Source organism: Ischnura elegans (genome assembly GCF_921293095.1).
Source record: "Ischnura elegans chromosome 13 unlocalized genomic scaffold, ioIscEleg1.1 SUPER_13_unloc_2, whole genome shotgun sequence".
NCBI classification, from domain to species: domain Eukaryota; kingdom Metazoa; phylum Arthropoda; class Insecta; order Odonata; family Coenagrionidae; genus Ischnura; species Ischnura elegans.
The window spans coordinates 2632715-2643547 of record NW_025791658.1 but is presented as its reverse complement, the minus strand read 5'-3'; positions in this window follow the sequence as shown (position 1 = coordinate 2643547).

Genomic DNA, 10833 nt, shown 5'->3' with positions numbered 1-10833 from the left:
TCATCCCTCTCTCTCCCCCCCCCTCAGCCAATCGCCGTACTGGGGACGGAATGACGTGGTCGCAAGTATAAAACCGGAATGCGTACATATATTGAGATAAAGGTCCTGTTGGAAGGGACGCTTTGGGAGGGGTTTTCGAATTGAAGGATTTAGAATCGGTCGGGGAAAGGAGGTTGGTCAAGAGACGGAGATCCGTGTGTGAGAGGCGATTTTTTGCTCCCGGAGAAAGAGTTATTGGACGGGGCATACAGCGACGACATGCTTCGTTGGAATGGTGAGATGGGGAGGGAGAGAGAGAAAGCATTGGGTACGAAGGGGTGAGCAGCTTAAGATCTCTCGCTCCGCCCCACCTCCCCAGCACTTCAAGGAAACTGGGAATATTTTTTACAGGTATATTCCACCCCTTTGAAAATAAGCCATGGCTGAATCGCAAGGGTTGCACCGGAGATTGTACTACATAGGTACATCCTCTTCTTTATTACCTCCCTATTATATAGTATTTATCTATAGTAGGTTATCTTTTAATAATTTAGTAATTTTTCTAGGTGCTGGATGCATTAATTGACGTCGATGCATTAATTAGAGTTTCTTGATGCTCTTTACGTGTGTGGAGAGCTATTTATAGCATCCGTGTAGCCGGAGATAGAAGTACATAAGTACATCTTCTTTTTTATTATCTTCCTATTACATAGTACTCATCTATAGTAGGTTATCTTATAATACTTAAGTAATTTTTCTTAGCACTGAATGCATTAATTGACCGTGTTGATTTAACTAGAGCTTCTTGATGCCTTTTATGCACATGGAGAGCTATTTATAGCATCCATGTAGCCGGAGATAGAAATACATAAGTACATCTTCTTCTTTACTACCTCCCTATTATATAGTACTAATCTGTAGTCGGTTATTTTTTAATACTTTAACAATTTTTCTTAGAGCTGAATGCATCAATTAATGCTTGATGCTCTTTAGGCTCATGGAGAGCTATTTATAGCATCCATGTGGCCGGAGATAGAAGTACATAAGTATATCTTCTTTTTTATTATCTTCCTATTATATTCAAATGTATAGTGAGTTATTTTTATCGTAACCTAGTATTTTTCTTAGCACTGAATGCATTAATTGACCTCGATGCTTTAATTAGAGCTTCTTGATGCTGTATACGTGCATGAAGAGCTATTCATAGCATCTATATAGCCGGGGATTGAAGCACATAAGTACATTTTCTTCTTTATTATATTTCTATTATATAATAAACTATAATGCTCCACCTCCCCAACACTTCAAGGAACCTGGGAATATTTTTTACAGGTATATTCCACCCCTTTGAAAATAAGCCACGGCTGAATCGCAAGGGTTGCACCGGAGATTGTACTACATAGGTGAATCCTCTTCTTTATTACCTCCCTATTATATAGTACTAATCTATAGCGGGTTATCCTTTAATACTTTAGTAATTTTTCTAGGTACTCGATGCATTCATTGACTTCGATACATTAATTAGAGCTTCTTGATGCTCTTTACGCTGATGGAGAAACTAATTATAGCATCCATGCAGCCGGAGCTAGAAATACATATGTACATCTTCTTCTTTATTACTTTCCTATTATATAGTACTAATCTATAGCAGGTTACCTTATAATACTTTAGTAGTTTTTTTAGGTAATGGATACATTAATTGTCTTCGATGCTTTAATTAGAGCTTCTTGATGCTTTTTATGCACATTGAAGGCTATTTATGGCATCCATGTAGCCAATAATTGAAGTACCTACACATGTACATCTTCTTCTTTATCATCTTCTTATTATTTACTAATTATTTTACCATACATTAGGAATTTTTCTTAGCACTAAATGCATTAATGGACCTAGATGCTTTAATTAGAGCTTCTTGTGCTCTTTACTTCTTGATGCACGTAGAGCTATTTATTGCAACTATGTAGCCAGGAATTGAAGTACATATGTACATAGGTTCCTATTATATAATAATCAATAGTGATTTATTTTTTCATACATTAGTAATTTTTCTAGGTACTGGATGCATAACTTGACTTTTATGCTTTAATTAGAGCTTGTTGATGCTCTTTACGTACATGGAGAGCTATTTATGGCATCCATGTAGCCGGAGATTGTACTACATAGGTGTATCCTTTTAGGTATAGGTATATCCTCTTCTTTATTATCTTCCTGTTATATACCAATCTATCATGAGTTATATTATCACACTTAAGTAATGGTTTCTGGGTACTGGATGCATTAATTGACTTCGATGCTTTAAATAGAGCCTCTTGATATATTTTATGCATTGAGAGCTATTTATACAATCCATGTGGATTGACATATTACTTGTTTGTATAATCTCTTCTCAGTGAGGCTATACAGTACTACTGAGGTTATACAGAGATAACCTCTTGAGAAACAGGGAGGCCCCCAGGAGACCCCCAGGAGATATCCGGCTTCGTCGATTTTTATTTTATAGTCAACCATTAAAATTTTCTACATATCCCTGTAAACCATGTATGGTGCCACAGCGTTGCAACGACGTCTTACTGTGACCGATTAGGAGTTGCTGCAACGCGATGAAAACGTCTTAAAAGCCTCCAAACGCCCTCCATAGCACGTTTTGGCACCATCTTCACAGCGTTGTTACAACGTGACACACTCCATTATTGCAACACTCCTGCAACCTGACACCCTACATTATTACAAGCCCCCAAGGCTTTTGTAGACGTAATTACTACGTTGCTGGTGTTTGTAATGCGCCCTGAATAGTGCATTGAATGGGGAAATTATAAGTCGCTAGGTTTCTCATGCAAGATTATATGAAAGACTTAAGCAGCAAATACTTGTGCCGGAGTTTCTCATCCAACAATAACTTAAGCAACATTCTGAAACACGACGGCCTGATGAAGACAGACAATCATAGAAGGACAGGTGGAAGGGAAGAAGGGCAAGGGATGGCCCCGAAATGATAGGACAAGTTGTGTATGTATATGTGTAGGCGAAGATGTTGTATAGGAGATGAAGATGGGAAAATGGAAAGGTTCTATACGAAAATATGGAAAGGTTATATCGATAAAAGAAAAAAATCTATTATTGTGATAATTGACTTCGACCTGGAAATAAAAACGTAAAACAAAAGAGACATTATTTTTATACTACAAAGTACGAACTCCAACGTTACGTCTCCAAGTAATCAAGTTTATGTATGGAAACGAGGCTTTGACGTTGACAGTAGCAGAGAAGTCAAGAGTGGAAGCATTCGAAATGTGGTGCTACCGAAGAATGATGAAGATAAAATGGATTGACCGTGTGAGTAACCAGGAAGTGCTAAGGAGAGTAGGAGAAAAGAGAAGCCTCCTAAAAACATTAAGCAGAAGAAGGGACAACTTAGATGGCCACATAATGAGGCATGATGGCCTGATGAAGACAATCGTTGGAGGACAAGTGGAAGGGAATAAGGGCAAGGGACGGCCCCGAATGAGTTACATAGGACAGGTTATAAAGGATGTGAAAGAGAAGAAATACGTCGCTATGAAAACGTTAGCGGATAGGAGAAAGGAATTGAGAGCTGCGTAAAACCAATCTTAGGATTGTTGACTTTTGATTAAAGGTTATTAGCAATTTCCATGTACCAAATTATCCAGTAGTAATGTAGATTTTGAAAGGTAACGCATACGGATCAGGAGTGGAAAGATATAACTATAAAATGGATAGCAGCAAACAAAGAGTAAAGAACTTATACAGAATTACCAAAGAGACTTGAACGCCAGACATTCTCCATGCATGTTTGATATATCCAGGGATTATCGTGTGGGGAAAAATTGCATTTCTTATCTTCATGATCTCTTGTTTGGATTGTAATACGAACTCATGAGGCGCATTTAATGTATATATTTCTTAATAATAATAATAACAACAATAATACGTCAGCATTCACCCACTGATAATCTCTGCAGAGGGAGTCTTGTCTAAAAGATTCAAAAAAGAAGTCGAAGACCTGGGAATTGAAAAACAACTGATTATCCTCGCGCAAAAAGCTGTTTTACTACAGACCTGCCAGATCGTGAGAAGATTCCTGGGTTGGGCATGATCGGACAGTGTAGGATAGGGTGAATTCTCTTCCTTAACATCCGAGCCTAATCCTTATTTACCCTAAGAATAGGTGAATAATACCGTCTGGTATAACCAGCTGAGAAAGTGCATGAACAAAATAATAATAATAAAAAACCAAGGCCCCAAGACCCCATACTATGAGTACCACCCCGAAACAGTGATAGAAAACAGCGCATTTAAAATTTACTACGATTTGCCAATCCAAACAGATAAAACTATAGTTAATAACAGACCAAATTTAACGTTGGTTAATAGAACGTGATACGATTATATTAATGAAAATGTTGGTGAACTGACAAAATTAGAACTAGAGATACTTTAAAAAGTAAGTTAATTGAAGAAAAAATTATTCTGCATTATCACGCAACGCTGGGAAAACTCCGTTACCGTCTGGTATAACCAGCTGAGAAAGTGCATGAACGAATAAAAAAATAATATTAATAATAATGTAGTATAGTTTTATAACAAGGAAACCTGTATTTTGTTACTAAGTAAAAAAAACGTTGACAATTATATTCAGATGAGAGTCTAACATAACTCCAAAATAGCAACATTTATTCACATAAATAAAGTTACAAAATAAAAAATTCTATCTGAAAATATCACAAAGTCATATTCTAAAATTGTTCTTTAAAGTATACGTTCATGCGAGTGCGAAAGATCCACGGAGAAAAAAAAATCATCCGCCTTGACCGGGATTCGAACCCGGATCCCCGATAAAATAAGTATACGTTCATATGAAATGTACATTCACGCTGAACATTTTTTATTTAAAAGGCATTGTTTTGGGTCCTTTGGATAAGCATTAAGCATTTCAACCCCATTAAATATATAGATATATTTGAAAGGATAAATACATAGAGATGTATACCAAACGAATTACTATGGGCATTAGTTTCTCCTCCGCTCTATAAAGGACTTGCATAACCTATAAGGACCATGGGACGTACACGTCCCAAATATTTGAAATTCTCTCAGAATTAAACGAGAAGGTTTATGATTGTAAGAAATGGTTCTTTTGAAGAATGGGCTATTGGCTTCTAGTTTAAAATTCATTATTTCATATCCTTTAGATATCGTAGTTTCAAAATTGGTAAGAACTCTCACTTGAAATGCTGTTTACGAAGTGGATATTTGACAGTTTATGACAAATTAATGAGAAGACCAGTTATAACAGTGCTTTCGGTTTATCCTCAATGTGTACCTATTCTGTGGCGAAAGTACGAAAAACTCCACATTTACGCCTTAATTTATACAAAATTAATGTTTTTATGTTATGGGACACATCTGTCCCTGTGGACCATAATGTGGAGCGATAATAGGGTAGTTTCCTTCATCAAAGAAAACGAAAGGCATTGATTGCGATTAGTTACCCACCATTAGTGTATTCAAAATATACAAATCATTTGGTTTTAGAAATCCCAGTTTAGACGTATGGCAATGGTCAATTTTAACCTCATTTGGAAAAGGCCGGATTGGCGCCCATGCGATTTCACTCCACGTGACGTCACAGGTACCTTGTTTCTATACGAACAGATAGGAGTTTTACATCATCTGAGATTACCAATGCATGCATGAGGCACAGAGCTCAGGGAAACATCTCTTAATAATCACACATTAAAAATACCTAAGTTCGGAAAGTTTCCTTCGTTTGATAGGGGAATAATAATTCTTATTTAAGCCAAGCGCTACCTGCTAGCAGGGTACTCAGCTATCTGCTAGCAGTCTGCATAGTAGTAGCGCTCATAGCCTCACCTCACACGCCGATAGTTGGAACCAGTAATACGTCACACGGGCTTTTCCCGGCTTTCATACTTAGCCGTCGCGTTTTCGTGCGCTTGAAAATTTTCGCTTTTCATTTAGTCGCGAAAAATAGATATCGTCATTTAAAAATCTAAAAGTGTGAAATGCGTACTCCAGGAGTAATAATCTTTCGATTTAGGCATAACAAAATTAAAAGGAAACCACCCTTTTAACCATCTCATTGATTTATTATCGAATATATAAAATTCTCGCGTCACGCTTTTGTTTTCCAAGCATCTCCGAAATGGATGGACCTATTCCCATGCAATTTGGTGTATATGTTCAGTGGGACTGAGAATATATTTCTAACTATTTTTTCATTCTTTTCCAGGGCCCAAGAGGCCCTGGAAGGGGCCCTGAGCCATTTCCATAACAAATACAAGCAAAGTTCGTTTTTGATGACTGCAGAACTTTTTGATTTTTCATATTTAAATTCGTGATAATGGTCATATAAAGTTGAGAAATATACCATTGGAAAGAGAAAGAAATGCACATATTTATCATTGCAAAAGAATTTCGTTTTCCACGTCATTTACGGTGAATACGGTCACATGGCAGGATTTTAAAGTGAAAGAACAAAGCAGGTCTGATGATGGTATACGTATATAAAACCGCAACGCATAAATAACGCTTGAAATTTTTCACTTTTCATTTAATCGCAAAAAATAGATTTGGTCATTCGAAAATCTAAGAGCGTAAAATGCGCACTCCAGGAGTGATAATCTTTCGATTTAGGCAATAAGAACGTAATAGTAAACCACCCTATTGGTAATACTTCATTTCAGGAACTATTAGAGATATCGCTTTCATGTATATGTTTTTGAAATCTACACATTAATATTTATCTAAAGATGAAATTGTTATGCAACCTAATGGCTGAAATCTTTTTTGGACCTTTATCGGTTAAAAGCTAGGAGTAACTATGATAGAGTACATCGAATTTTGTTGACACCTGGCTCCCTAATACGCCTATTAACCTATTACAGGAAAATTGTATTCAGTCCAAGTCAGGTATTGTTATTTGGAAAAATTTTATAAAAATGAATGAAAATTATATTTCGTATCTAAGATTTCTTTTAAAGCTTCCGTTATGCAAATAAAGTACGAAAGTATTTTTAAAAGTGAATCGCCTGAATTGTGTATACATTGTTCGTTAATTAGACCTTTCCAAAATCGGTTATTTTCTTCACCTCCGCAGTGAGCATGCGGTTTATTCCATTATTTTCCCTACACTCATACTCCGCAAACAAATGCTTATTTATTCAAAAGATCAATACATATATTTCGCTGTTGAACATAGTTTTTTCGTAAAGTGTATAGGTTTTATCTTTTAAGTAAAGGGAAAGTTTTGCGGCGTGATCCCATTTGGGTGCATGCTTGAAAACGCATTTATAAATTTATTGCACGGGTATTCTTTCATAATATCTTTTAATAGGTTTTATATAAATAGCATGTGCAAAAACTTATGAAAATCAATAGGTGAGTTAGCTCGGCCTTCGAAGGGATAATAACAAAAAATAAGAGCACACTCATGCAAATAAAAAACGTACCAACGTATAGTTATTCCTATAAAAATCCATGCAAGACAACAAAGGACAAGAAAAAAGTCAAATTTATTCAAAATATAAGTATGAATTACATTGTTAAACTTAATTCACTGACTCAGTATTAACTCTGTGGTTTTCCATTATGAGTTTTCTAGGATATTACACAATTACGCACACCACTTATTTTTTATCAGAGCGCGACCCGGGTTTCTATTAATTATCATCATCTTCAGGCGCAAATTAAGATTTGTTTATCTTATTGTTGTTACCTAGTTACCTGAATAATTTTAAAACGGCAGAATAGGGGGAAAGGATGGGTAGAGATATTCATTTATAAGAGTAGGTACTGTCCCGACTTTCAATGATTTTTAAAATTTCTAACTGCTCTCTAGAGTTTAATTGCATAATTTAAAAAACCCATGTCGCGCTGTTTAAAAAATAAGTGGTGTAATAAATAGTTTAATGTCCAAGAAAACTTGTTAAACTTGTTTTTGTGGTCAAGCATGTATTTATATTTTAAGCAAAGCTAAAGTTTTGTGGCGTGTTCCCGTTTCGGAATATGCTTAAAAATGAATTAAATTTTTTTCGTGTTTTCTTTCGTGACATCTCTTAATTTGTTACAAAATACAAAGGATATGCAAAAGATTATAAAAATCAGTTGCTATGTGCTAGTTCGGTCTGCAACGAGTGAAGGAAAAGAACGTGTAGGAGCAAGATGAAAAATTGGCAATCATTGCTATAATATAATATTTTAAATGAGATTCTACTAATAATTTTATATTAAAATTTTAAATAAAAGCAATGTGGGTAAACTCTTCTCGGGATTCTCACAGTAAGTTAGTTCGGTCTTTTGGAAGGATTAACGCAGCTGGCGTGAGATTTTGTAGATAGGCCAAAACAATTTTTTTGCTCTTCGCTACCATTAAAAAAAATAAATTTTCAATCTCAAGAGTGTGAAACATCATTGGAAAGCTATTAGATAACCATCAACCATTTTTAGATTCGCACATTCTGCAGGATGTTTCAGGAGGACTCCGCAGTACTTCAGGAAAGTGAAGTACTGCAGATTGTGATGGTGATTGGGCAGGCACAGGTGATTGGGCAGACAATTTAACACCTCCGTGACCATGCTTAATCGTTTTGACTGGCACTGGAGCCTAGACAATGACATCCGCTTTTGTTGTGGTAGCGTGTGGTCCTTTTATATCCAGTAGATTCCGGTTAATTGGGACATATCGGGACTTGTGCACTTCGCCGCAATAGGGTAGTTTCCTTCATCAAAGAAAACGAAAGGCATTGATTGCGATTCGTTACCCACCATTAGTGTATTCATAATATACAAATTATTTAGTTTTAGAAATCCCAGTTTAGACGAATGGCAATGGTCAATTTTTATCCTCATTCGAAAAAGGCCAGATTGGCGCCCATGCGATGCCACTCCACGTGACGTCACAGGGACCTAGTTTCTATAGGAGAAGATAGGAGTTATACATCGTCTGAGATTACCAATGCATGCATGAGGCACAGGGCTAAGGGAAACATGTCTTAATTATCACCTATTAAAACTACCTAAGGTCGGAAAGTTTTCTTCGTTTGATAAGGTATTAATAATCCCTATTTAAGCCATGCGCTACCAGCTAGCATGGTACTCTGCTATCTGCTAGCATCCTGCGTCGTATCAGCGCTCAGAGCTTTTTTTATTTATTTACGGGTGTTTTCCCAGCGTTGCGTGTACGCAGCATCGTAAAAATCATATAATATGATTGATATAATATTTTTATTCCAAAAATTAATGTTAATTTGGCCAAAATAAATGGGAAAATGTGAAAAAAAAACGAAATTAAAAGCCCTACTGGGGAATAATGGGTTAATCCACCAATTTATTTATGTTATACGACTATTTTCACGCATTTGCGTCGAAACTAGTCGCACCGTGTAAATAAATTGGTGCATTAACACAAAGTTTGTTCGTTTTTATTTATTGAAATGAACTTCCACAAAGTTCAGCCTGAGGCTAAAGAGATTATAGGAAAAAAATAGATTTCAAGTCGTTGAAATTACTAGACGAGATGAAGGAAGGTGAATTTTAATGCGTGCGCAATACCATCAATGCTTAAGGCCATTTTACACGGGGCACGGAATTGCGCAGGTTAGAGCTGCATCAATTTCTAAAATGGTGTGGAATTACGCGAATGCATGAACGAAATTAGAACAGGGGCTATTTTACCGTCTTGCATCCACGCATTCTCGCATGTGTTCTAGCAATTCACCGCTTTACACGACGCAAATTTTGATTGCGCCTTCGCACGTACGTCAGATTGCGCAATTCCGTGTACCATGCAAAACGGCCTTTACAGAGGGTAGAATCTTTGGAGGAACGACGAAGTGCTGTACATGGTGGGTGAGGAGAAGCAGCTTTTAGATGATATTCGGAGGAGGCAGAAGGTAGGAGGGAGTACTTGTGGAGTAGACAGATATGTGCAAATAAGTACTGGACATGGTGGGTGAGGAGAAGCAGCTTCTAATTTGAGATACGGAGGAGACAAGGTATGGACGTAGATAGAACTTAGCGGGGAGGGGACGTTGAAAAGAGTGTTAAGGCCCTTTTACACGGGGCACGGATTGGCGCAGGTTAGAGCCGCATTAATTTCTAAAATGGCGTGGAATTGCGCGAATGCATGAACGAAATTAGAACAGGGGCTATTTTGCCGTCTCGCATCAACGCATTCTCGCATGTGTCCAAGCAATTCACCGCTTTAAAACGACGCAATTTTGATTGCGCCTTCGCATATACGTCAGATTGCGCAATTCCGTGTACCGTGTAAAATGGCCTTTACAGAGGGTAGAATCTTTGGAGGAACGACGAAGTGCTGGACATGGTGGGTGTGGAGAGGCAGCTTTTAGATGATATACGGATGAGACAGAAGGTATGGATGGAGGAAGTACTTGTGGAGTAGACAGAGATGTACAAATAAGTGCTGGATATGGTGGGTGAGGAGAAGCAGCTTCTAGTATGAGATACGGAGGAGACAGAAGGTATGGATGGACCGAGTACTAGTAGACTAGACAGATATGTACAAATAAGTGCTGGACATGGTGGGTGAGGATAGGCATCTTCTAATATGACATACGGAGGAGACAAGTATGGACTGAGTTAGAACTTAGCGGAGAGGGGATGCAGAAAAGAGTGTTAAGGCCGTTTTACAGGGGGCACGGAGTTTAGGGGTTACAGCCGCATTAATTTCTAAAATGGCGTGGAATTGCGCGAATGCATGAACGAAATTAGAACAGGAGGGCTATTTTGCCTCCTCGCATCCACGCATTCTCGCATGTGTCCAAGCAATTCACCGCTTTAAAACGACGCAAT